The sequence below is a fragment of the Erythrolamprus reginae genome, chromosome 2 (assembly GCF_031021105.1).
Source record: "Erythrolamprus reginae isolate rEryReg1 chromosome 2, rEryReg1.hap1, whole genome shotgun sequence".
In the NCBI taxonomy this organism is placed as follows: domain Eukaryota; kingdom Metazoa; phylum Chordata; class Lepidosauria; order Squamata; family Dipsadidae; genus Erythrolamprus; species Erythrolamprus reginae.
The window spans coordinates 169471108-169498108 of NC_091951.1; the positions used below are offsets into that span (position 1 = coordinate 169471108).

A 27001-nucleotide genomic window follows, 5' to 3' on the forward strand; every position below is an offset into this window, starting at 1 on the left:
CCTCTCTCTCCTTCTCCCTCTCTGTGTGTGTCTCTCCGTCCCTCTTTCTCTCCCTCCCTGTCTCTCTCCGTCTCTCTCCCTCCTTCTCTGTCTCGTCTCAGCATTCTTAAGCTTTTCACTGGGAGCGGGCGGGGTCTCCGTCAGACACGCCCACCGGCGGGCGGAGCCGCCTTGGCGCTTCTGCCGGGTTCCCGTCGCGCGTCTCCCTCGCGCTGCCCGTGACGAGACAGGGCGAGCCTGGGGACCGGACCCGGGCTGAGAGGAAGAAGAAGAAGCCGCCGGCGCTCGCCACGCCACGCCGGCCCTCCCCCTTCCCTCCCGGGGCTGCGTGAGGCCATGCCATGCCATGAGTTGCCGCAGGTGAGGTAAGCCCGACGCTGCCCTCCCTGGGCGCCAGCCTTTCTTTTGGACGGGCAGCCACAGCCGCCTGGTGCAGTCGCGGCAAGCAAGGAGCCCGGGCGGAGAGGCTCCCTGGACCGCCCGTCCCTCGCCCACCCGCCTCCCTCCCGGGCTGCTGGGAGGAGGAGACCTTCGGCCTCGGAGTCTGTCTGGGCCTAAGGCTGCCGCCGGGGCAAGGAGGGACCCAGCCCGCCAGCCTCTCCGGCCGGTCCACATGGCGGGCGGCGAAGGCAGAGCCTAGGTGAGCCCGAGCGGTTGGGATCGGTGGCGGGGTTGGCCGGGGCCGCGCTTGGCGGAGAAAAGCCGGTGAGTTGCAGAATCCCGCTTTTGACAGCCAGGATCGGATCCCGGTCGGGGTGGGGGCGGGCGGGAGCACGAGCGTGCCTCTGAGCATTGAAAGAGCGCCGCCGGTCTGGCCAGGAGGAGGAGGAGGAGGAGGAGGAAGGCGCTGCTGCACCCTCCTCGCCTCGGGATTGGGCGGACGGGTGGGGGGGGGGAGACTTGAAGCCGGTCTGAGCTTCCTTTCCAGGCAAGACTTTGAGCCGACTTTCGGGAAGCCGTTGCAGGCTGCTTGCTAGTTGTTTACATTGCTGAGAAACTTCATCTCTTTTAACCCTGGAACTTTTTTTCCCTCTTCGGTTTTTGCAGTATTGACAAGGTGGAGGGCTATGTGTTTCTCCTCCTCCTCCCTTTCTCTCTCCCTTCCTCTTTTCTCCCTCCCTCCTTCCTCCCCCCTCTTTGCTCTCTCCCTCCTTTCTCTCCCTCCCCCTCCTTTTTCCCTTCCTCCTTTCTCCCTCCTTTCTCTCCCTCCTTTCCCTCCTTTCTCCCTCCCTCCTTTCTCCCTCCCTCCTTTCTCTCACTCCCCCTCCTTTTTCCCTTCCTCCTTTCTCTCCCTCCTTTCCCTTCTTTCTCCCTTCCTCCTTTCTCTCTCCATCCTTTCTCCCTCCTTTCTCTCCCTCTCCTCCGTTTCCCTTCCTCCTTTCTCCGTCCTTTCTCTCTCCCCCTGCTTTTTTCCTTCCTCCTTTCTTTCCCTCCTTTCTCCCTCCTCTCTCTCTCTTCCTCCTTTTTCCCTTCCTCCTTTCTCCCTCCTTTCCCCCTTTCTCCCTCCTTTCTCTCTTCTTTCTTTCTCCCTCCCTCCTTTCTCTCTCCCACCTTTCTCCATTCCCCCTTCCTCCCTCCTTTCTCCCTCCTCCATTCCCCCTTTCTCCCTTCCCCCTTTCTCTCTCAGTCTTTTCTCTCTCCCCCTCTCCCTCCATTTATTTTTCTCTCCCTCTCCCCAGCTCCTGCCCCTCCCCCTCTTGATACTGTGTAACACCATGTGTTAAGAAGTAGCCAGTGTCGGAAAAGGTGGAGTTGTGACACCTTTCACAGAGGGAAATCAGTGATTTGGGGTTTGTGTTTCAGCTGGGGGGAGGAGTTGTTTGAGTCAAAGAGAAGCCTTTATAAATGGAGCTCTCTAAACAGAGCAGCAGAGGCTAGAGCATGAAGTAAAGCTTTGTCAAAGAAGAGCCCTGTTGATTCTGCCCACAGCCAGGAGTTCAATCCTGACTGGCTCAAGGTTGACTCAGCCTTCCGTCCTCCCGAGATTGGTTAAATGAGAGCCCAGATTGTTGGGGGCAAAATGCTGACTCTGTAAACCACTTAGAGAGGGGCTATAAACCACTGTGGAGCCATATATAAGTGCTATTGCTATTAAAGTACTCATACAGGAATCTAGTAATATCTTCTCTGACTAAACCAATCTAGAACAGCAGTTTCTGGTGCTCCTCAGGATGTGTTCAGCTGTCATCCACACACACCCATCCCTAATAAGGGAATGTCATCTATTAGAATACAATGGATAGCGGTAGTTTAAATTTTGGGTGCCCAGATTGGTACTGTACTTGACTCAATTGCCACATGTTTGTTTTTTCTAAGAAGGGGACTTGCGGACCATTCTTTGGGGAGAAGGAAAGTGGTTTTCATAGTGTGACTCTCAAGGGAGGAATTTATTTTTACATTGGACTCTGCTGTACTTGAAATTTACAGAATAGTCTGGGGACTTCCAGCTACAAGAAGAGCACAGTTTGTGCACCGTGTTAAATTGGCCTGGATTGCCACTGAGTGATAGGTAGTTCTGGGGTTTTTTTTTTAAACCAAAGTGGTAAACTCTGCCACAGAAAAGGATTGTGAAGATCCTAAAGCAATTCTCCAAGCTCACTGCTCTTGAAATTTGAGTCTGATTCTGGTCTGTTCAGGTTTTACAAGCATTAGAAAGTTTACTGATTAGCTCTGGCTTAAATGTCATACAAGATATAGTATTTAGCTGACTTGGATTGATTTTGTAAAGGTTAAGACAGGCCAAAGGTTAAGACAGTGGTGGATCTAGATTGGAGACTACTAGGAAATCCCAAAGTTGTTTAAAAAGGAAGAGGGCACTAGCAAGTACCTTCCGCAGTAAGTTGAGTTAGACCTGATGGGTAGCATAATTTATAAATGAGCTTAGGGTTTGATCTTCTGAAATCTTAAGGTGTCAGAAGAAGATGGTATACTACCAAGTTTGAAGTGTTATGGAGGAAGATAACTGCTAAATAGCCTAAATAGCTAGATAGATAGCTAAATAGACAGCTAAAATGCAAGATATTTTTTTCTTGGATGTTCACTTTCCCCCCCCTGGAGCTAGGCCAGTTGTTTAATGTTCATGAGAAAAACCAGAAGATCAAATTTATTTTTCCAAATTATTCTTTGATTATACACTTCAGTATATACAGTACATTTATCTGAATGCTTTAGCATTTATTAAATGGTGAAGCATTTAAATGCTTTAGCATTTATCAGAATGCTTTTTACAGCAAGCAGGCAGTTTGTAATGAATGGTTTCTTACAGATGTAAACTCAGGTTGAAATTATTTTACAAGAGCACAGCAATCAGGAAACATTACTGTATCTACAAAAATTGGTTAATAATAAAAATAAACCAAAATTAACATTTCCACAACATCAGTAAGGCAATATACTCTTGAGCAATTTCCCAAATTCCATTATTAGGTCTTGCCTTTCAGCTACTTTCTATTGTACAAGAAATGCTGTAGAAATCAGATTTAGACTTGCACAATTAACTCTAACATTTGGAACCTTGTAACCTGAGTCTCCTGAAGCATTTATTTATTTTTGTGTCTTAGGATCAGTGTTGACCCTGGCGACTGCGTGGACAAGCCCTTGCAGGCTTCTTGGCAAGGTTTTTCAGAAGTGATTTGCCCTTGCCTGTTTTTTAGGGCTGAGAGAGGGTGACTGGATCAAGATCACCCAATGGGCTTCATGTCTAAGGCAGGAGTAGAATAATTATTTCAGTGCATTTAAATGTTCATTGCTCTACATAAGATTAAAGTTTTGTAATTATACATTGCTAAACCAACATGTGATATGGATTGTTTTTGGTGGAATATGAATTCCCTTTGATTGTGGTTGAAGTCTTTTTGGGGATAAGTTTAATACTAAGGATTTGTTCACATAACATGCTAAATCTGGTTTGTTCAATTATGGATTATTAAATAAATCACAGCTTGTTGGGTTGGTCCAACTATAAACTATAATCCATTTTTGTAAGCCAATATTTGAATTTGCAAGACAAACTGAATCTCAGCTAAACAAATTACATGTGTACTTTGTCAGACAAGGTTTCCCTGGCGCTGGCGCTTCCAATGCGCTCCCGGTGACCGGCATGGGTGCACGCGTGTCCTGCAGGTGGGCACACATGTGTAGGCACAAGATTTGACTTCTGCACATATGCAGGAAGCCAAATCTCATGCGAGGACGCTCTCATTTGTGAGATTGGTGATGACCTATAAAGCCCTACATGGCATCAGATTAGACTACTTACGGGACTGCCTTCTGCCGCATGAATCCCTGCGGCCAGTTGGATCCCACAGAGTCAGCCTTCTCCAGGTCCCATCGACCAGACAATGTTGTCTGGTGGGGCCTAGGGGAAGAGCCTTCTCTGTGGCAGCCCTGGCCCTCTGGAACCAGCTCCCTCCAGAGATTCGGACTGCCCCCACCCACCCCGCCTTTTCCAAGACTATCTATGTCACCAGGCGTGGGGCGACTAGCCTTTCCCCCCCTTTCTGACGATTAAAAGTTATGTGTGGGTATGATTGTAATATTGTTGATAGTATATTACTGCTTGTTTTTAAGATAATGGGTTTTAGTCATAGTTTTAATTATTAGATTTGTATTTATAGATAGATAGATAGATTTTATTGGCCAAGTGTGATTGGACACACAAGGAATTTGTCTTGGTGCATATGCTCTCAGCGTACATAAAATAAAATATACATTTGTCCAGAATCATGTGGTACAGCACTTAATGATTGTCATAGGGGTCAAATAAGCAATGAAGAAGCAATATTAATAAAAATCTTAGGATATAAGGAACAAGTTACAGTCATACAGTCAACATGGGAGGAAATGGGTGATAGGAATGATGAGAAAAACTAGTAAAATAGAAGTGCAGATTTAGTAGAAAGTCTGACAGTGTTGAGGAAATTATTTGTTTAGTAGAGTGATGGCATTCGGGGGAAAAAACTGTTCTTGTGTCTAGTTGTCTTGGTGTGCAGTGCTCTGTAGCGACGTTTTGAGGGTATTGTGTTATTGTTGTTGTGAGCCGCCCTGAGTCTCTGGGGAGGGGCGGCATATAAGTCTAATAAATTATTATTATTATGTCAATACAACACAGCAAACGAGATCACTATGCTGGATTTCGTATTTCATCACCAGTCGGGCGCTTCCCAAGCACCTAGGACAGTGTGATGTAGCGGCGAATTATGTTTGCCAATCCTAGTAAAGCGGCCTTTTGCAATTGACAGATGAAGATTTTGTCAATTCCGATGGTTTTCAAACGTCCGCTGAGATCTTTTGGTATTGCGCCCAGCGTGCCAAGTACCACTGGGACCACTTTCACTGGCTTATGCCAGAGTCGTTGCAGCTCGATTTTTAGATCTTCGTATTTCACCATTTCTCTAGCTGCTTCTCCTCAATTCTGCTGTCTCCTGGGATTGCGATGTCGATGATCCATACTTCTTCTTCTTCTTCTTCTCCTTCTTCTCCTTCTTCTTCTTCTTCTTCTTCTTCTTCTTCTTCTTCTTCTTCTTCTTATTCTTCTTCTTCTTATTATTATTATTATTATTGCCATTTTTTTGCCGGGTTTTTGCTTCTGTGCATGTGCAGGAGCCAAATCTCGTGCGGGCGCTCACGCCCACCCACTGGTCACACAGACCAGTGGATGGGTGCACAGCTCCATTTTCACTACCACTCTATAGAGTCGCCCGTACTGGCAGGAATCCATTACTGTACTTTGTGAACCTGTTTGAGACCAAGCCATGGTTTCGTATAACACAAGTGGCTAGATTTACAAAAACCAAAAGGTTGAGTTCTCCTAATTCTTTATTGTATATTAACCCCAAACAAATGTAATTTTATTGTGGCTTAGAGCTATGCAGGATTCAAAGTTGTTTACATTTATAATAAGCCTCTTGAAGTAAATGGAAATTTATTAAAATTAATGCCCATTTATTTGAATTTTTGAATTCACCTCTATTGTTGAATTCATCCTTAGTCTAAGGGCTCAGTTCCCAAACTGCACTGTGATTCCCTGGAACACTCCAGCAAACTCACAGGAGTACTGTGGGATGTTTTAGATTTTCAAGAAAAACAGAATGATTCCCAACATCTTCAAAGTATTATGGCCTGGGCATTATGAAAACATTATTGAGATAGGGGACCAGGAATTAAGAACATCTGTGAATATCTGTTCTAAATCATTTGAATATGATATACTGAACAGACCACAACAGATGGAGTTTGTTTGTGGTCCACAAACTATTACTTATACACTTTAGTTTTGGCTATACGAAAACGAAAAGTAAACAGCTATTTTATGACTTAGGATTTATGAATTCTGTCTAATTTTGCTTTGGGTTCCAAGTATTATTCTTGTAATCTGTTACTGGACAATCTTTCCAAGAACTTGAAAGAAAGCCAAATTGGTTTATTTTGATGAGACAAAGCATGGGTTGTGTTGTGTTTTAGAAGAACTGGTTGTCTTTTGGCTAAATATATTGTGTCGTGGTAAGGATTTTGGACTACAACTAGGAGAAACGTAGATTGAAGTTCACTCTCTGCCATGAAAACTCAGAGGGAGCTTTCTGGGCCTCAACTTACTTTATAGAACTGTTGCAGATAAATGTTGGAAATAAAGTGAAGGAAGATGTCTTTAAAAGTTACATATCTTTTTATTATTATTATTATTATTATTATTATTATTATTATTATTATTAATTAGATTTGTATGCCGCCTCTCTCCGGAGACTTGGAGCGGCTTACAACGACAAAACAATACAAATCCAATATTTAAAAACAATTAAAAAACCCTTAATATAAAAAACAATCATACACCTCATACAGACCATACATAAAGCGGAGAGGGCCCAGGGGAATCAATTTCCCCATGCCTGAAGACAGAGGTGGGTTTTAAGGAGTTTGCGAAAGGCAAGGAGGGTGGGGGCAGTCCTAATCTCCAGTGGGAGTTGGTTCCAGAGGGTCGGGGCCGCCACAGAGAAGGCTTTTCCCCTGGGTCCCGCCTGACGACCTTGTTTTGTTGACGGGACCCAGAGAAGGCCAACTCTGTGGGACCTAACAGGTCATGGGATTCGTGTGGCAGAAGGCGGTCTCGGAGATATTCTGGTCCGATGCCATCTTGAGGATTTGGAGAAAAATAAGTATGTAACACTGTGCAGGACGCGGTGCGGGACACAGTGGTTCAATGGCTAAGACACTGAGCTTGTCGATCAGAAGGTCGACAGTTCGGCAGTTCGAATCCCTAGTGCCGCATAACGGAGTGAGCTCCCGTTACTTGTCCCAGCTTCTGCCAACCTAGCAGTTTGAAAGCACATTAAAAATGCAAGTAGAAAATGCCCTGAGTCGGTTGAGAAGGGCGGCATAGAAATCTAATTAAATAAAATAAATAAAAATAGAGACCACTTTGATGGGAAAGTAACAGTGCTCCTTGCGCCTTCGGCATTTAGTCATGCCGGCCACATGATCACAGTGATGTCTTCGGACAGCGCTGGCTCTTCGGCTTAGAAACGGACATGAGCACCGCCCCTAGAGCTGGAAATGACTAGCACGCAGGTGCAGGGGAACCTTTACTTTTACCTTTAAGGATGTAAATCTAACACACAAATATAAATGAAGGCATAGTTTTCGGTGCATATCTTAGCTTATTAAATTGAAATTTGAAGAAAATCCCCAGAATTTCTTGAGAACCCTTAGAGTTCTCAAAAAGATTCCACTATTATTTGATCTTTGCAACAATGCCCAATATTTATTTATTTATTTATTTATTTATTTATTTCCTTCCTTCCTTCCTTCCTTCCATCCTTCCTTCTTATTTACTTACTTACTTACTTACTTACTTACTTACTTACTTACTTACTTACTTACTTATTTATTGGGTTTGATGCGCCCCTCTCCGTGGACTCGGTGTAGCTCACAACATATCAATAAAAAACACAATACAGTATATATATTATCCAACTAACATAAATAATTACTTTAAAATATTATTTAAAAAACTAAACATTTAGGAATTATTCATTCAAATGCATACTGCAAGCATCCTACCCATTCACTGGCCAGAGGCTGGGGTCTAGTGGCGGCATAAATAAGTTTCAGATTCTTACAAAAGGCAAGGAGGATGGGGGCAGTACAAATCTCTGGGGGGAGCTGACTCCAGAGGGCCGGGGCCCCCACAGAGAAGGCTCTTCCCCTGGGACCCTCCGAGTGACATTGTCTAGTTGATGGAACCTGGAGAAGGCCGACTCTGTGGGACCTGGCAGGACTCTGGATTCACGCCGTATAAAAGTAAGTATAAAGCTCAGCATATCGACCTATATTGAGCTGAACCAAGCTAACCAGTTTGGTTGCATTTACACAGCAGACTGAGCTGCAAACTAACCGACCACATTGCAGTTTTGCTGTTTGTGTGGACCCAACCTGCATCAAGCCTGTAGTTAATTATGACTGGGGGGAAAATACTGTAGTGTTGTGATGGAGAATCCTTTTGCACGGTCCTTTTTCTTTACAAACCCTCCCTCCCCCCATCCCATTCTCTGTAAAGCCATCTAAGCTTTCCTTGTTCAGATTTTCTCCTCCGCCCAGCCCTGCAGTAAGCAAAGCCTTATGACATAGCAGGAACAGCCAGCATTTCTGATTACGTCATGTTTCTTGGGCATCAGCTGCTTGTTTAGGAGCAAAAATACAAAGGAGTGATCTTTGTTCCAGATACCATTCAAGCCTAGGCAGTTCTAGAAGGGCACCTTTCCATAATAATACAGTAAGATTAATTCCTTGGCAAATGTCATAACCTGAGCAGAATAAAAAAAGCAAAAGTAAAGCTGCAACAGGTGCACATTTGTGTAAAGCTGTGAGTTTAGTATGAATGAAGGTGACTTGCTTTCAGGTTGCAAGTGTTGCACATCCTGTGTTGTGGCTTTGTCTGAGCTAAAAAAATACGGTTATGAAAATACGATGTGCATCAGTATCTTTGATCCCTGCGAGACCAGTTCAGCATAGAGAACACAGATTTTTCTTTCCATCAACTGAGTTTAGATGTAGGACTGGAGTAATGGCTGAAAAAAAAGCATTACGATTTCCATTAATTTGATTACAATGTGCTGGTTAGCTTGCTTGCGTCAAAAGTATTACTTGCTGTGCCCGAAAATATAAATGTATACTCCTGCTTCCTCCTAGATTAATTGATAACAAAATCTTCCCTTCCTTTTTGAGAGAAGTAAATGTAATGGGTTTGTTTCCAGGTAAATTTGCATGGCTGAAAATGAGCTCTTGGTTTTTTTTAATGTAATAGGGAGAAGAGTCTTGCAAACCTACCTTTCTTTTTTCTTCCACACAACAATCATCTTACAAAAGGCTGAGTTTTCATTGCTGGGGAAAGATCTTCTTCACATTAAATTTTGGCTTTTGACTTGGCAGAACCAGAATATTAACTCTTAACCATTCTTAACCATTCACTTCAATAATTATTTCATTAAAAAACAAGGAAAGGTGTACTAAACTTTGAAAGAGCTATTTGACCTTACTAAAAAAAAGACAAAATATATTACATATCTCCAAAACAATTATAACAAAAAATGACTTCAACCATTTGGTGGCATTGATGTAATTCATTTTTTCAATATTGCATTTGTTTCTTACTGACTCTAGAATAGTTCTCTGTTAAGGATTTTGTAACCCGGATCTTTCTGTATGCCTTACAATCAGCCAGTTTGTGCTTAAACTGGGGGGAAATTGTACCTACACCTGTTGTTTACATAGTAATAATTAGTATAGATATGGCTTAGTATTAAACAGGTGATAAATCCACAGCCTTTGCCCTGCGGTTGAAATGAACCATTGTATAGAACTTCCTACCTAGTTATGATGGCAAGATTTGTATGGATTGGAAGCAGTTTCTAACTTTGCGAATGTGTAGCTTTCAAATACAGTGATACCTCATCTTACAAACTTAATTGGTTCTGGGACGAGGTTTGTAAGGTGAAAAGTTTGTAAGACGAAACAATGTTTCCCATAGGAATCAATGGAAAAACATTTAATAAGTGCAAGCCCAAAACTCACCCCTTTTGCCAGCCGAAGTGCCTGTTTTCGTGCTGCTGGGATTCCCCTGAGGCTCCCCTCCATGGGAAACCCCACCTCCGGACTTCCGTGTTTTTGTGATGCTGTAGGGGAATCCCAGCAGGGGAATCCCAGCAGTGCAAAACCGGGTGCTTCGCTGGCAACGGAAATCCAGAGGTGGGGTTTCCCAGCGAGGGGAGCCTCAGTGAAATCGCAGCATTGCAAAAACATGGAAGTCCGGAGGTGGTGTTTCCAATGGAGGGGAGCCTCAGGGGAATCCCAGCAGTGCAAAAACTGGCGCTTCGCTGGCAACAGAAGTCTGGAGGTGGGGCATCCCAGTGGCGGCGGCTTGGGTTTGTAAGGTGAAAATAGTTTGGAAGAAGAGGCAAAAAAATCTTAAACCCCGGGTTTGTATCTCAAAAAGTTTGTATGACGAGGGGTTTGTAAAACGAGGTATCACTGTACACACTGATATGCTTCTGAAAAGACCTTGAGGAACTCTGCTGTCTTCTGAACCGAGTGGCTCAAGTTGACTGCACTGTTATTGTTGATTGCATTATTGTTGTGTCTCCTGCTCTTTTAACTTTATTGATAATATGCTGAGAATGAAACTTTCTGCAGCTTCATGTAACTTTTCATCTTAGGTGCATTTTGCAGAATGTGACATGTAAATGATCAGTTTCTTTCTAAGAGGTCTGTAAGGGGCATTCATAAGGGCACCATTGTGCCTACCGTCCCTGTCCTATTGTCTTCTATTATTACTTTTTATCATTACTTATCTAATGTTTTATTTGTACAAATTACCATCCTATAATTGTTTGACAAATACATCTAATAAATAAATAAAAAACATTTGAAGTGGAATATGTTCCTGTTTGTTACTTGGTGTGCCTCTTCTCTTCAACAGAACTTTAAAGATTTTGGATAAAATGACTCTTCAAAACAGATAATAAAATGGTAATGTTTCTGTTTGATATGTAGCAGATATAACTGGTCTTACCAGCTTTCTTTCTCTACATGTCCAGTCATTAGTATAAAGTTTGAATACAAACAATTTCATTTGAATCTTCACCCACAGAAAGAGCAGATAAAAGGAAACAAAATACAACGAAGTGCTGTATATACAGTATCTGGATTTATTTTTATAAAGTGGACCAAACATGTTGGGCTTTATGGCTTTTTGAGGTATACTTTTTTTTACAGTTACTGTCACAATATAAGAATTCCACTTCAGAACTAAATCTGGAAATGTAGTCTTATAATTGAAATACATGTAGTCAGAAATTTCAGCTCTAAAAAGCAATGAAGAAAATTTCAGTTAAAAGACCAGAGCTGACTTTCCCCAACCAACTTTTTGGGCACCAGGGAGAAAGATTTTCCCATGGACAGGAGGGGGCGTGGATGAGGCTTTGCTTGCTTGGGCGGCCTGGTTGCTGGCGTGTCATAATTTGGTGCCAGTCCATGGACTGGGGGTTGAGAACCCCTTGTATAGAGAAAGGGGTAGTATTGAGTTGTCTCTTACTCATAGAAACATAGAAGATTGACCGCAGAAAAAGACCTCATGGTCCATCTAGTCTGCCCTTATACTATTTCCTGTATTTTATCTTAGGATGGATTTATCCCAGGCATGTTTAAATTCAGTTACTGTGGATTTACCAGCCACGTCTGCTGGAAGTTTGTTCTAAGCATCTACTACTCTTTCAGGAAATAATATTTTCTCATGTTGCTTCTGATCTTTCCCCCAACTAAGCTCAAATTGTGCCCCCTTGTTCTTGTGTTCACTTTCCTATTAAAAACACTTTTCTCCTGAAACTTATTTAACTCTTTAACATATTTAAATGTTTCAATCATGTCCCCCCTTTCCCTTCTGTCCTCCAGACCAGACTATACAGATTGAGTTCATTAAGTCTTTCCTGATACGTTTTATGCTTAAGACCTTCCACCATTCTTGTAGCCCGTCTTTGGACCTGTTCACTTTTGTCAATACCTTTTTGTAAGTGAGGTCTCCAGAACTATTCCAAATGTGGTCTCACCAGCGCTTTATACAGCGGGATCACAATCTCAATTTGGAATGGTTTTTTTTTAATTTGTCAACATTTATTTTAATTTAAAAAAAAAATAAGGACAACAATGTTAATTGCAGTGCAGATACATACAAATACTGTATATACAACAGAAAAACAAAATATTATACACCAATTAACAGTTACAATTCTATATCCACTTGCGTAATGTTAATATTGGTGTGCGTGCGTGCATGTGTGTGTATTTCTAATTCAATTATATAACTCATTCTTTTCAACCTACTGTACAGGCAGTCCTTGATTTGTAGCCATTTATTTAATGACTGGTTCAACAGTACTGAAAAAAACTGATGACCAATATCCACATGGTCATAGCAACATCCCAGGGTCATGTAGTAAGATTCAAACACTCGACAACCAGCATGTTAGAAATATTTGTGATCTTCTCAACCAGTTTCCAACAAGCAAAGTCAGTGGAGGAAGCTGGATTTGCATAACAACCACTTGTTTTCTTAACAACTGAACGGATTTGCTTAAAATCTTGACAAAAATATTGTAAAATTGGGTACAATGGCTTAACCACCACATCGCTTAGCAACAGAAATTCTGGTTCCCAATTGTGGTCCTAAGTCGAGGTCTATGTGTACTTTATATAAAAAAATTCTATATTTCATTATACTTGTCCACACTTCTATGTCCATAGACACTCATTGGTGGCAAATGTAATCAGATCTTCCACCCATTGAGTGAATAGTGCCATTCATTCATTCATTCATTCATTCATTCATTCATTCATTCATTCATTCATTCATTCATTCATTCATTCATTCATTCATTTGACCTGTATGCCACCCAATTCCAAAGGACTCAGGGTGGCTTACAATAATATAAAAAGGTACAGTTAACAATAACAAGAAGACAAGTACAAATTAAAACAATAACTCCAGTTAAAACCCACAGCTCAGCAATCCAATCAAAACGTACATATCATTCAATACAATTTGGCCATGAAAGATGTACAATTCATGGCCCTCTAGGCCTGCCGGCAAAGCCAGGTCTTCGTAGCCTTTCGGAAGGCCAGCAGGGTGGGAGCAATACAGATATCGGGGGTGAGTTGATTCCACAGAGCCGGGGTGGCCACAGAGAAGGCCCTCCACCACGGCCCCACCAACTCACGGGACCCGAAGAAGGCCAACCCTGTGTGATCTTTATCTTTATTTATCTTTATTTATCTTCCATTGTTCCAATTCCATAGTAAGCACATGGAAAATCCATTTATATTGTATAGTTCAAGAGAATATTATCCTTGGAAAAAATTAGCTTTTGTTGCATAATCATATATATTATACTCCATGACTTTCTGCCAAACATGTTAAGTATAGCACAGCCCTGTCAAACTGGCGAGTTTGAGCCTAACCCTGCGGGTCAGATGCGTCACACTCAGACCACACCCAACCCGACTCTGCAAAGGTAAAAAACATAGTGATTACGTCATGATATATCACATGACAGGATTGAGTTTGACACTTGTGGTATATAGCACATACGAAAAACATGTGATTTAAAGAAGCATTATCCTCATTACATTGCCAACAAAGTGCTTCTTAGACAATCATTTCTTGTACACACATAATGTATCCAAAAAATTCTCAATAATTATTTACAATGACCATTTTCCAGATGTGCAAACTGGAATTTCTCTTGATATATATAAATTAATATAAATTATATATTAATTATATAAATTAATCTGAGTATAATATGTGTGAGCATTTTTTCCCAAAGGAAAAATATATTTACTAAGCCAAATGACTTATGAGAGTTTATGGAACTCCTTGGGAGCTCACGGAAGTTTTAAGACAGTCTTAGTGAATACATGAATGATTGACACTGTATTAATTGACTCCCTTCAGATGTGTTGGGGCTGCATGTTCTGTAGAAATTAGGTCAAATGGTCATAGTGAGAGAGGCAATGCAATTAACCGTACTTCCACATTTTGAATCATCCCTTCATTGTTTTAGTTCCTGAAATTTACTATCTGTGAAATAATATCGCTCTACAGCTTCGTCTCGGCCTCACTTAGTAAAATTTTATGGAACTCCATGAGATAGAATCATAGAGCTGAAAAGGACCTTCAAGGCCTTCTAGTCCAACCCTTGCCCAAGGCAGCAGCCTTATACCCATGATGGCTAACCTTTTCTTGACTGAGTGCCCAAAGTGTGCGTGCATGCCTGAACCTTCCAAATGCAATGCGTGCACACATGTATGTGCCCCCCTCCACCCCTTGTGCATGTGTGGCAGAGACCCACAGACCAGGGATCCGTGTGCATATGTAGCGGAGCTGAACTGGAGCGATGGCTCACGTGCCCACAGAGAGGGCCTTGCGTGTCACTTCTGGCACATGTGCCATAGGTTCTCCATCACGGCCTTATACCATCCCAGACAAATGAATGTCCAATCTTTACTTGAAAACCTCCAGCGATGGAGGACCCAAGAGGAAAGCCATATAGAACACCAGGAGACAAGCTACTTCACTGATGAATCATGAAATTCCTTCTTATTTCCAGGTTAGCTCTCTCTCTCTAATAAGTTTCTACCCATTGCTTCTTATCCTACCCTAGACACTATGGAGAATAAATCGACCTGAATAAATGAGCTGCTGATACAGTTCTACAGAGGAATCATTGAGTCTGTTGTCTGCACCTCTATAACTGTCTGGTTTGGTTCTGCAACCCAACAAGACCGACACAGACTTCAGAGGACAATCAGAACTGCAGAAAAAACAATTGCTGCCAACCTGCCTTCCATTGAGGACCTGCATACTGCACGAGTCAAAAAGAGGGCGGGGAAAATATTTACTGACATAAATTATTTCAACTCCTACCTTCAAAACGTCTCTACAGGGCACTGCACACCAAGACAACTAGACACAAGAACCTTTTTTTCCTGAGCGCCATCACTCTACTAAACAAATAATTCCCTCAACACTGTCAAACTTTTTACTAAGTCTACACTTCTATTTCAACTATTTTTTTCTCATCATTCCTATCACCCTTTTCCTCCCACTTAGGACTGTATGACTGTAACTTGTTGGTTGTATCCTAAGATTTTTATTAATATTGATTGCTTCTTCATTGCTTATTTGACCCCTATGACAATCATTAAGTGTTGTACCACATGATTCTTGACAAATGCATCCTTTTCTTTTATTTACGCTGAGAGCATGTGCACCAAGACAAATTCCTTGTGTGTCCAATCACACTTGGCCAATAAAGAATTCTATTCTATGACAGTCCTTCAAGCGTCATTTCTCCATTAGCCATAGGCTAAGTATGGTTAGTTCCCTTAATTATTTCTAACACGATTTAGCTTCCAGATCCTTTATCATCTTTGTTGCTCTTCTCTGCACTCTTTCTAGGGCCTCAGCATCTTTTTTGTATCGCGGCAACCAGAACTGGATGCAACATTATAAGTGTGGCCTCGCTACTGCAGTATGTACTGTCTCTTCCCATGAACCTGACGCTATTGTTCTGTTGATGCAGCCTAGGACTGAGTTGGCTTTCTAGGCAATTTAGTTCTGCATTTGGTTTCCCTGCACAGAAGCGTTTTGCCCCCTTTCCCTTTTGAGGTTGAATCATCTTCCTTTCTTGTGAAATATCGTAGCTGTAATCTTGAAACGGTCTGAAGTGACCCAACATAAAATATTGAACTGCAAAATGTCTCTTGCAGAAGTAGCTTTCAGAGAGAAAAATGTCGATTTTGTATGCCATGTTCTAAATATTGACATGGTCTTCTTTCTTCTTGCTCCTTTGGGAGACAGACAAGCAAGTCTTTATTTATTGCTTCAAATATAAAAATATAGAAGCCTTGTTTACAATCAAACAACAGTGTTTCAGATACACTAAAGGACTTAGAAACTAACCGTGTTATTTGTCACTGATTCTTTTTTTAAGTTGACCTCTGTGTGATACCTGTAAGCTTTTATCAGCTCTTTTCGGGATCAAAAGAAATAGAAGGGGATTCAGCGAAAAAAAATTCTTTTGAAAATAGCTTGAAACTCCCCATTCATGCCTGAAGGGTTCATATGACTGCTGATCAGGAAAAGGTAACTTGGCACCTTCTGTGTTTGGTGCTACATCTTCATTATTGACATTAGCTATGTTCGTTAATGCTAATGATTTGCTATAGATAATTGGTTGTGGGACCCTTGGTGCTCTCTGAACTTAGTTGTTTTCTTGCAAGCATTTTATTACCCAGCTAGGTAACATCATCCTACTATCACGGATTATGTTACCTAGTTTGGTAATGAAACATCTGCAAGAAAATAGCCAAGCTCAGAGAACACCGAGAACACCACAGTTGAACTCTGAGCTACAGGAATAGAATAGGGTAGGGTAAGGTAAGGTAGGGTAGGGTAGGGTAAAGTAGGGTAAGGTAGGGTAAGGTAGGGTAGGGTAGGGTAAGGTAGGGTAGGGTAGGGTAAAGTAGAGTAGAGTAGAGTAGAATAGAATAGAATAGAATAGAATTCTTTATTGGCCAAGTGTGATTGGAAACACAAGGAATTTGTCTTTGGTGCCTATGCTCTCAGTGTACATAAAAGAAAAGATACATTTGTCAAGAATCATGAGGTACAACATTTAATGATTGTCATAGGATTCAAATAAGCAATCAGGAAACAATCAATATCAATATAAATCATATGGATGCAAGCAACAAGTTACAGTCATACAGTCATAAGTGGGAGGAAGTAGGTGATGGGAATGATGAGAGAAACTAATAGTAATAGTAATGCAGCCTTAGTGAATAGTTTGACAGTGGTGAGGGAAATATTTGTTTAGAAGAGTGATGGGCGTTCGAGAAAAAAACTGTTCTTGTGTCTTGTTCTCTTGGTGTGCAGTGCTCCATAGCAACGCTTTGACGGTAGGAGTTGAAACAATGTCCAGGGTGCGAGGGGTCCGTAAATATTATCTTCTGTTGATAGTTGGTTACATAATGAAATGGTATCCAAGTTGAAAGCAAGCTGTAAAAATGATTCCTTGTTTGTTGAAAATTCCAAGTGTAGAACAAACATCTTAGTGTGGTTCTAATTTAAATAGGCAATTCTGAGAATATGGACATCTTGTGTGTAATGTCGGTCCTGTACTTTATACAGTTGCCTTTCTTGAATAAGCATAAACAAAATATTATATGACACCGACTACTATAAAATTTGGAAGTATTTGCAAAAAGAAAAGAAAACTAAAATTACAATACAAATAACAATATACTATTCTAATATATATTTTCTTTTTATTGTTTCATTTTGGAAGTTACAATGGATTTCATTATTTATATATTTGTAATTTATTTATAGAAATAATAATTTTTAAGTTACTAATATTAAATATAAACTTAACATAAGGCGGTAAGCAAATAATGAACTTATGGACAAATTCTTAATAAACCAAGATGAATGATTGAACACCAATAACCCAATGCCAGATGAAAGACAGGATTAAACTCAGGGTTTTTTCTTCTTTCTCCTCACAAAGCATGAAATAAATATAAGTTAATATATTGTTATTTATTTATTTAATTTATTTATTTATTTATTTATTTATTGGATTTGTATGCCGCCTCTCTCCGGAGACTCGGGGCGGCTAACAGCAATAATAAGACAGCGTACAATAATAATCTAATACTAAAAACGATTAAAAACCCATTAATATAAAAACCAAACATACATACAGACATACCATGCATAAAATTGTAAATGCCTAGGGGGAAAGAGGATCTCAATTCCCCCATGCCTGGCGGCAGAGGTGGGTTTTAAGTAGCTTACGAAAGACAAGGAGGGTGGGGGCAATTCTAATCTCTGTGAGGAGTTGGTTCCAGAGGGCTGGGGCCACCACAGAGAAGGCTCTTCCCCTGGGTCCCGCCAAGCGGCATTGTTTAGTTGACGGGACCCGGAGAAGACCTAACTGTGGGACCTAACTGGTCGCTGGGATTCGTGCAGCGAATTTAACACTTGTGATTAGATTTTCTTTTTTTCCTTAGTATTTGTTGCCTTTATTTTCTTTTATTTTCTTTTTCTTTTTTTGATTATGCTTCTTTTTGATTATAGATACTTATGTATTATATTTGTGTATTGTATGAGGTCTCTCTTTTATTGTATGTTGTATTTTTTTTAATGAAGAAATTTAATAAAAAATTATTTATAAAAAAACCCCAAAATATTATATGAAATAGAAACCCAAATATACAGGTCTCAATCTTTTAATGGTGAACTTTAAAAAGAAAAAGGGACCTTGGTCCACATGAGTCATTAGCGCTCTCCTGTTGAAGGCTCCTCCTCCTGTTTCTTTTAAAGTGTTCTGCTTTGATCTTATTCAGGCTGGGTAGTTTCAACAGAGTTGTTTAATTCTCTCTTTTCTTCCCTGTTTTTTTAAATCTTCTATAGTATTATTTACTCTTATGGAAACCTGAAAGCACTACTCCACAGCAGGAAGTATGTTCATTTTAATCATGAAGCAAACAAGTTGCCTAGCTTTGCTAAGATTACTGAAGTTAGACCAAAGTACTAAAAGGCTGAGTCATACCTTAACCGTGCTACTTTAGATTGGAAGTAAAGGAAGCAGCCTTTAAAAACTTTCCTGATAAGCAAAACGAAATAATACTTTATTGTTGACTTGGTCCCTCTTGATGATCTTAATTCTTTTTGCCTTGAACTATTTTTTCATTAAAGGTGAGATTCCACATTTGTCATCTAAAGTGATCCAGGGCAGTTTGCTGCCTAGACAGAACAAACCTGATTAGATAATAAAATCTGCATCAAAGGATTTAGAGCATTGTTCCTCAGCCACTATTTAACCTGAACCAATGCTGGCTGGGGAATTCTGGAAGTTGAAATCCACTTAAAATGGCTAAGATGAGAAACACTGTGCACCATTTGAAGGAGGTGATAAATAAGTATTGCATAATTGGTTAAGAATGTATGGTTTATTTCCCATTTGAGGGAGGTGTCACTTGATAAATAAGTATTGCATAATTGGTTAAGAATATATGATTTATTTCTCATTTGAGGGAGGTGTCACTTGATAAATAAGTACAGTGGCACCACTACTTATGAACTTAATTCATTCCGTGACCAGGTTCTTAAGTAGAAAAGTTTGTAAGAAGTAATTTTTCCCATAGGAATCAATGTAAAAGCAAATACTGTAATGTGTGCGATTGGGGAAACCACAGGGAGGGTGGGGGCCCTGTTTCCTCCCAGGAGATTCCTAGAGAGGCCCCATGGAGGCTTCTCCCCACCTTTTCCGGCCCTGTTTCCTCCCAGGAGATTCCTAGAGAGGCCCCACTGAGGCTTCTCCCTATCTTTTCCGGTTACAGTTTCGGAGGCTCAGGTTTGTAAGTAGAAAATGATTCTTGAGAAGAGGCAAAAAAATCTTGAACACCCACTTCTTATCTAGAAAAGTTTGTAAGTAGAGGCGTTCTTAGGTAGAGGCACGACTGTATTACATATTTCTCTTTTTCTAAAGTTTCATCTTCCTAAAAGTTTGAGAAAGTTTTTGTGGGTGCTCTCCCTTCCCTCTTTCCTGCTCTGCTTCTGTGGCTTGAAAGTATTGAGAAATGTTTACAGCCAGTGGCATTAATTCATTCTGTGACTCATATTGTCAGTTGAAACTGTGCTGAAAATAATCTTCGTAAATGATTTTGCCAAAGTAAATTGTGTACATTATATTATAAATCATGGAGGCGGTGGACTTGGTTGGCTGTATAAGGTGGGATTGCTCAAACTTTGTTTTGAGATCCTCCAGGGGCTCATAAGCAATTGGTGTTTGCAAAACTTTACATGGAAAGAGTGGAAAGGTGGTTAAAATTTTGCTTCATGAGCTCCAGGGAACAGTTGGCATACAGTTTGATTAATCTGGTTTATAAAATTTTAATTTTATCTCTCAAACCTAACCTCAATTTAGATTTGGAGACCATCTAACTCCTGAATATCCTAGGGCAGAGGTTCCCAACCCCTGATCTGTAGATCCGTACTGGGCCATGGCAAGCTAGAAACCGAGTCGTGCAAACAAGTAAAGCTCCATCCCTGGGATGCAGGCAGCATATCAAACCACACACCCCTCCGGTGTGCGGAAAACCTCTCTCCATGGAACCAGTCCATGGTGCCCAAAAGGTTGGGGGCCAGTGCTATAGGGAATTTACAATTTGAAAATCCCTGTGCATTTGGCCAAAAGTGGTGGAAAACCTATGGTGCGTGTGCCAGCGGTGGCATGCAGAGCCCTGTCTGTGGGCGCGCACACCGTCGCCCCAGCTCTGTTTGGGTCTCTACCACTCATGTGCGTGCACATCCCGTTGTCCAGATAGTCTTCAGGTCTCTGCTGCGCATGCACGGAGGCGTGCATGAATGCGTGGGCTGTAGGCATGCATGTTCCCTTGCCTTGCAGTTTGGACAGGGCACGTACGCATGTGCGATATGCACATGCATGCGGAGGTGCACATGTGCCTGTGTCTTGCAGTTTGGGCACTTTTGTGCATCACTGGTTTATAGCATAAAATACAATTGGTAGGAGCTCCCCAAGCAACTACTCCAAGACCGGGGAAAACAACCTGATTTTTAAAGGCTGTGTGGATATCATCAGGATAGGAGTTACCGGTAAACCCATTTCTTTGACTTCCTGGTGGCACTCATGTGATTTTGTGTCTGCAAAACCTTTTTTATTTGATTACTATTATTGAATTTGGGGGGGGGGGGAACAAAGGCTGAATTGGGAGGTGTCAGCAATACTCTGGTGCTTTTTCTACTATTTTTTCCACTGGTATTTTCTTATATTAGCCCTAATTGCTGTTTTAAAAAGCATCCCTGTGGAGCAATGCTATCAAGAAGTAAAAAGCACATTGAAGTCTTGTTTGGAAAGAGCATTGTTCTTCTTGATACCTGATTTTCATGTAAAATTCTCTTTGAAGAATGTTGACATTGTTATTCTTAGCTCCTTGATCCAATGAAGGAGTAAAAAGAGCCAAGAATACTTTGGGAAAAATTACATAATCAAGGCATTGACAATCAAATCATATCTTGTTTGTACCAAACTATAATGGACTTTGCTTTATGGTTTGGGAAGAAGTACAAATGTAATGATTATGTCTTCTTCAACATGCTGTTTAAACATTCTTAGTAGTTACATGCAGAGACAACTTTACATGGGCCAGTAAACCATGACTCTCTCTCTCTGCGCCCGATAAATTATGATGAGGCTGAATTAGCCTGAAATTATTTTGAACTAGTTCCTGGCTCTTTATTAGGCTGTTGTGCTCAAGAAGCCAAGCAGCTGCTGTTGCTATGGAGCAATCTCAGTTACGGGTAATTTTTCTCTGGCCGTGCATGTGTGAATTTGTCTAGGAGATAGGGGTATGGACTACAAAAACTAATATAGTGGCATATGTTTCAAATTGCCTTGAAAATGGAGGTACTATGTGGGAATTTGCCTTGTTTTTAAACTCTCTTTAATGCAACTAACAACTTATTCATGGAGGAAACCTGTTGAGGTTTTATGATTTTTTTTAAAATTCCAAGGCAAAGTACTGTATGCACATTTAAATAGGAATTATTTTGACATTAGGTTTTTTTTTAATCAATATAGTAATTGCTAATGGATCTGTTTCATTTAGCTTAAGCATGCCCTGCTGCAACGTCCTGGTGCTGCCTTTTGTCTCTGCATTAGAGTTATTTAACCGTTGCTTTAGTTACAAAGCTCTGTAGAAGGAGTGCATCATGTGCTTACTTTCTGGGTAATTCTGGCATTGAAAATACAAAGGCAAGCTTCTCATTTAACTATGCCCTCTGTTGAGCTTTCTACCTTTTCATACCTTGCTAGCTGAAAAGGGGAAATTGTTTGTCATGTATTACATACAAAACCTGACCATTATCTTAACTATTTGCAGTAGATTTTGGGGGTTTAGTGTTATACAGCTTAGGCTATACAATTTCTATGCTTTTTTGGGTTATTTTCTGCTTTTTATAAAAAACACCACCTTATATACCGAAATGCATGGAAAGGCTTCCTTGTGCATCAAGGAAAAAAACCCTGAAAGCTCTATCACAAAATCATTGGCTTGACATACTGCTTATGACACATTAGATGCACAAATTGTCATTGTCATCATCATTATCTTCCTAGCGTTATTCCTGCAGGTTCAGGGTCCACTTTCCGGATTAATGTATGCCATCTTGCACAATCAAATGCAGCATCTGGATCCAACTGGGCAGATTTCATATCTGCATTTATTGCGTCTTGCCATCTTTGCTTCAGCCTGCCACGTGGGTGCTTGCCTTCTGTGTTAAAATGGGAGGAGAGGCGGGCAACAGTGTGGGGTGTTTCTTGCAAGATGTGGTCATACCATTGTGGGCGTTTCTCTCGCATAGTCTCAGGTAATGGTGCAATACCCATTTGCTGCCACCACCATGTCGCAAACCGGATGCACAAATACAAAATATTAAATCGCTCAGAACACGCTTTTACTGTACTACTTAATGTATTGTATATATTATTGTTCTTCAGAATTTATAAGTTGCTATATTATTCATGCTGGATTGGTACTCTAAGGGTGTTCCTGCCAGCTTTCTCAGCTAAACCAGACAAGGAACAGGATGAGGCAACAATACTTTTATTTTGTGGATGAGAAATTGTCGTTAAAACACCATACCTTATTAATTTCTGAACCCTCCAATGAAAAGGAAAAAAAATACCAGGACTGCTGCTGCATCTATAGTAAAGATACATTTGACCAACGCTGGGTTCTGCTTACCTTCCCCAACAGTTCGCATTGCAATGGAACTGAACATTTTGTACATGCCACTTCCCGGAAATGACCCTCTGCGCATGCACAGTAGTAAAAAAAAAGCTGCCCATGTGCAGGAGCAAAAAAATAAAAAAGATGGTGCCTATCGTGCCACTAAGTAAACCAGCTCAGGGACATGGCAGGCCTGAATCACTGAAATCCATGCTGCCAAATTACTACCGGTTGTATAGGACTGGTCCGAACCAGGAGGAACCCACCTCTGCATTTGACAATATTATTGAGATTAAATTGTGGAAAATACTACTCCTTCTTCTCCAAATAGTGCCGATGACTCTAAAGTGTGCAATAGGGTTGATATTCCTGGAGGCGTCTGTAATATGGTAAATGATTTAGCTTTACTAGATAAATGGTCAAAGCAATGGAAACTGCAGTTTAATGTTTCCAAATGTAAAATAATGCACTTGGGGAAAAGGAATCCTCAATCTGAGTATTGTATTGGCAGTTCTGTGTTAGCAAATACTACAGAAGAAAAGGATTTAGGGGTACTGATTTCTGACAGTCTCAAAATGGGTGAACAGTGCAGTCAGGCGGTAGGGAAAGCAAGTAGGATGCTTGGCTGCATAGCTAGAGGTATAACAAGCAGGAAGAGGGAGATTATGATCCCGCTATATAGAATGCTGGTGAGACCACACTTGGAATACTGTGTTCAGTTCTGGAGACCTCACCTACAAAAAGATATTGACAAAATTGAACGGGTCCAAAGACGGGCTACAAGAATGGTGGAAGGTCTTAAGCGTAAAACGTATCAGGAAAGACTTAATGAACTCAATCTGTATAGTCTGGAGCAGTGTTTTTCAACCAGTGTGCCGGGGCACACTAGTGTGCCGTGAGTCATGGTCAGGTGTGCCGCGAAGCTCAGAGAGAGAAAGAAAACACGAGAGAGAGAGAAATAAAGCAAGAGAGAAAGAAAGCAAGAGAGAGAAAAAGAAAACGAGAGAGAGAAAGAAAGAGAGAAAGAAATCAAGAGAGAGAGAGAGAAAGAAATCAAGAGAGAGAGAGAGAAAGAAAGAGAGAGAGAGAAAGAAAGAGAGAGAGAAAGAGAACAAGAGAGAGAAAGAAAGAAAGAAAGAAAGGGAGAGAGCAAGAGAGAGAAAGAAAGAGAGAGAGAAAGAGAGGGAAGGTGGGAGAGAGAAAAACATAGAGGGAGGGAGGGAGGGAGAATGAGAGCAAAAAAGAGAGGAAGGTAGGAAGAGAGAAAGAGAGGGATGGAGAGACAGAAAAAAGAAGAAGGGAGAGAAAGAAGGAGGGAGAAAGAGAAATAGAGCGAAAGGAAGAGAGAAAAAAAAATTTGTTCAAACTTTTTTTAGCCGCCCCCCCCCAACTCAATGTGCCCCAGGGTTTTGTAAATGTAAAAAATGTGCCGTGGCTCAAAAAAGGTTGAAAATCACTGGTCTGGAGGACAGAAGGAAAAGGGGGGACATGATCGAAACATTTAAATATATTAAAGGGTTAAATAAGGTCCAGGAGGGAAGTGTTTTTAAAAGGAAAGTGAACACAAGAACAAGGGGACACAATCTGAAGTTAGTTGGCGGAAAGATCAAAAGCAACATGAGAAAATATTATTTTACTGAAAGAGTAGTAGATCGTTGGAACAAACTTCCAGCAGACGTGGTAGATAAATCCACAGTAACTGAATTTAAACATGCCTGGGATAAACATATATCCATCCTAAGATGAAATACAGAAAATAGTATAAGGGCAGACTAGATGGACCAGGAGGTCTTTTTCTGCCGTCAGACTTCTATGTTTCTATGTTTCTAGTACAGAAGAAATCTTAGTGGCTATTACTGCCAGTGGAATAGCACTAAAATAGCCTCTTTTCACCTCCAGTAGAATATTGGAGCTCTGCTTTCCTATCCTCTGTCTTGTTGGAAGTCTGGAGCAAAGATGGTGTCCAAACAATAAGGGAGGAAGTGATAAGTATGGTAGATAAACAAGTCATGCTAGAGACTTGTTGGAAGGCAAACCCAGGGAGAGACATGGCTGTCACGGAAGCTGGCAAGTGAGTAGAAAGAAATTGTGTCTCCCCCTTCCAACACTCCCAAAACACATTTGTGATCTCATTCACAGCAAGTCATATGATGTTGACTCTAAGGTAATGGGTGCCAAGGTGCCAGTTTGATCTAATATTTAAGGTAATGGGCTAGAAACCAGGAGACTATGAGTTCTTAGCCTTGAAAATGGATTCAGTGACCTTGGGCCAGTCATTCTCTCTCAGCCCAACCTATCGCACAGCGTATTGTTGTGGGGAAAATAGGAAGGAGAAAGAGTATTAGATATGTTTGCAATTAGTAATAAAAATAAAAAGGTGAGGTATATATATATGTGTGTGTAGATTGTTCTGAGTTCGGGTTTTGCCCCATGTAATATTTTGAATGTCTATGCGACGTTTTGGTGAAATCACATTCACCATCATAAGGCTGAAGTTGTAAGCTTTGTGCTGCTGTAAATATAGTTTGTTTGCAACTGCCATTTGTTCCTTATAAATAGTGGTGGGGGTAGAGATTTGGTTTGAATGTAGCAAATAGATTGGGTGGCTGTGTTTTAATGATTTGATTGGTTGGTGGAATCACATTTAGTTGAGGGATTGACATGGTGATGATTGTGATTTTTTTTTTTTTGTTTAGGGCTGGTTTCCAAATTTCAGGTAGGCGGGACGTGTCATCACGTTTATTCACACAAGCTACATACATATACCCGTGAAAATGTATGAAAACAAATATATTACATAAATATAACTATAACTATAACTATAACTATATATATATATATATATATATATATATATATATATATATATATATATATATATATATATATATAAATAATAGAATTTATGCAACCTAAAACTCCCGGTGGAATAATGTTGGTTGAAGGAGGAAAACGGGCACTTATATTCTTGTATACCTAATGATGATTTTTGGCTGTTTCACCTATAAATTATGGATAAAATAAGAACAAATCATGGGCAAGAGAAAAATTGATGTTATCAAAGCATAATGATGCCATGAGTAAGTATGTCCGCCCCGAGTCTACGGAGAGGGGCGGCATACAAATCTAATAAATTAATAAATGTTTGAAAACAAAGGCTTTGGTAAGTTCAAACTGCTTTTTCTTCTAGCCTGGTTTCATTTGTCATTGTAGCATTTGCCAGACACATTTTTGATAAACAGTTTGAGTTACCTTAACTGGATCCAAATTATGTCTATTGAGCCTCTGGTGGTAGCAAAACATTAGAAAGCTAATTAACAGGGCATAAACTCATTTGTCTGACCTTCACCTTTGGCAATTGGAGATAGATTCTCCCATTTTATTGTAGAATACTTTAGTTAATGGCTATTGTTTTGTCTTCCTTTCATCTAATTATCTTCTTTTGAAAAACAATTTATACTAACATCTATACTATGGAAATGTAGTTTACATTCCTGAACCTTTTCTCCATATTTTCTTTCTTCTTTTTCCTCCACCTTTGGACTTCTCTCTCTGCTTTTCCAAATGCTCTTTACTTATTTCAATGCCTCCTCAGCATTATAGGATCTTTCCCCAATCACGAAAGAGATTAACGCTCTCAGATGGAGCTCAGCTAAGATTGACCTTTACCACAAGCATATATGATTTAAAATTCTTCCTGTTCATATCCTCAAGACTTTTATTAAATGCCTAGGTCTCAAAAAGGATCACGAATCTTAATGCCTAGCACTTTTTACAGTAATCACCCTTAATAACTCCACTTTTTGATAATTAAATCCTGGTAGGACATCCCCCCAAATCATTGTTTTGCAGAAATCTATAAAAACCTGAGTTGGTATGCTGATGGAGGAGGGGATTAGCAATGTACATATAGAGGTGCCAGTGCTATGGTTCCCAAATAATCAGCAATTTTAAATAAAAATGTGTCTTTGTGGAAATCATGTTTCATAGTGCCACGTAGTACCTGTTTGGATGAGGGATATGTACTGGGGATGGTAGAAGGAAACACTCCGCAGTCTGCATTGGTTGCCGATCAGTTTCCGGTCACAATTCAAAGTGTTGATTATGACCTATAAAGCCCTTCATGGCACCGGGC

The 27001-nt window shown here is 40.6% G+C and overlaps 1 protein-coding gene across 6 annotated transcripts in view; it reads left to right on the top strand.

The window, feature by feature from the left end:
- Nucleotides 1–203: 203 nt before the first annotated feature.
- The window catches only part of TEX2 (testis expressed 2), a 149970-nt gene continuing 123172 nt past the window's right edge, over nt 204–27001 (top strand). The window contains exon 1 of one of the 6 annotated variants that reach the window (XM_070740364.1): nt 204–365. The gene's annotated coding sequence lies outside the window, so the exon portion shown is untranslated. Of the gene's footprint in view, nt 641–27001 lie in introns of all 6 variants that reach the window. The other 5 variants (XM_070740362.1, XM_070740360.1, XM_070740365.1 and 2 more) reach the window with 5 other exon arrangements.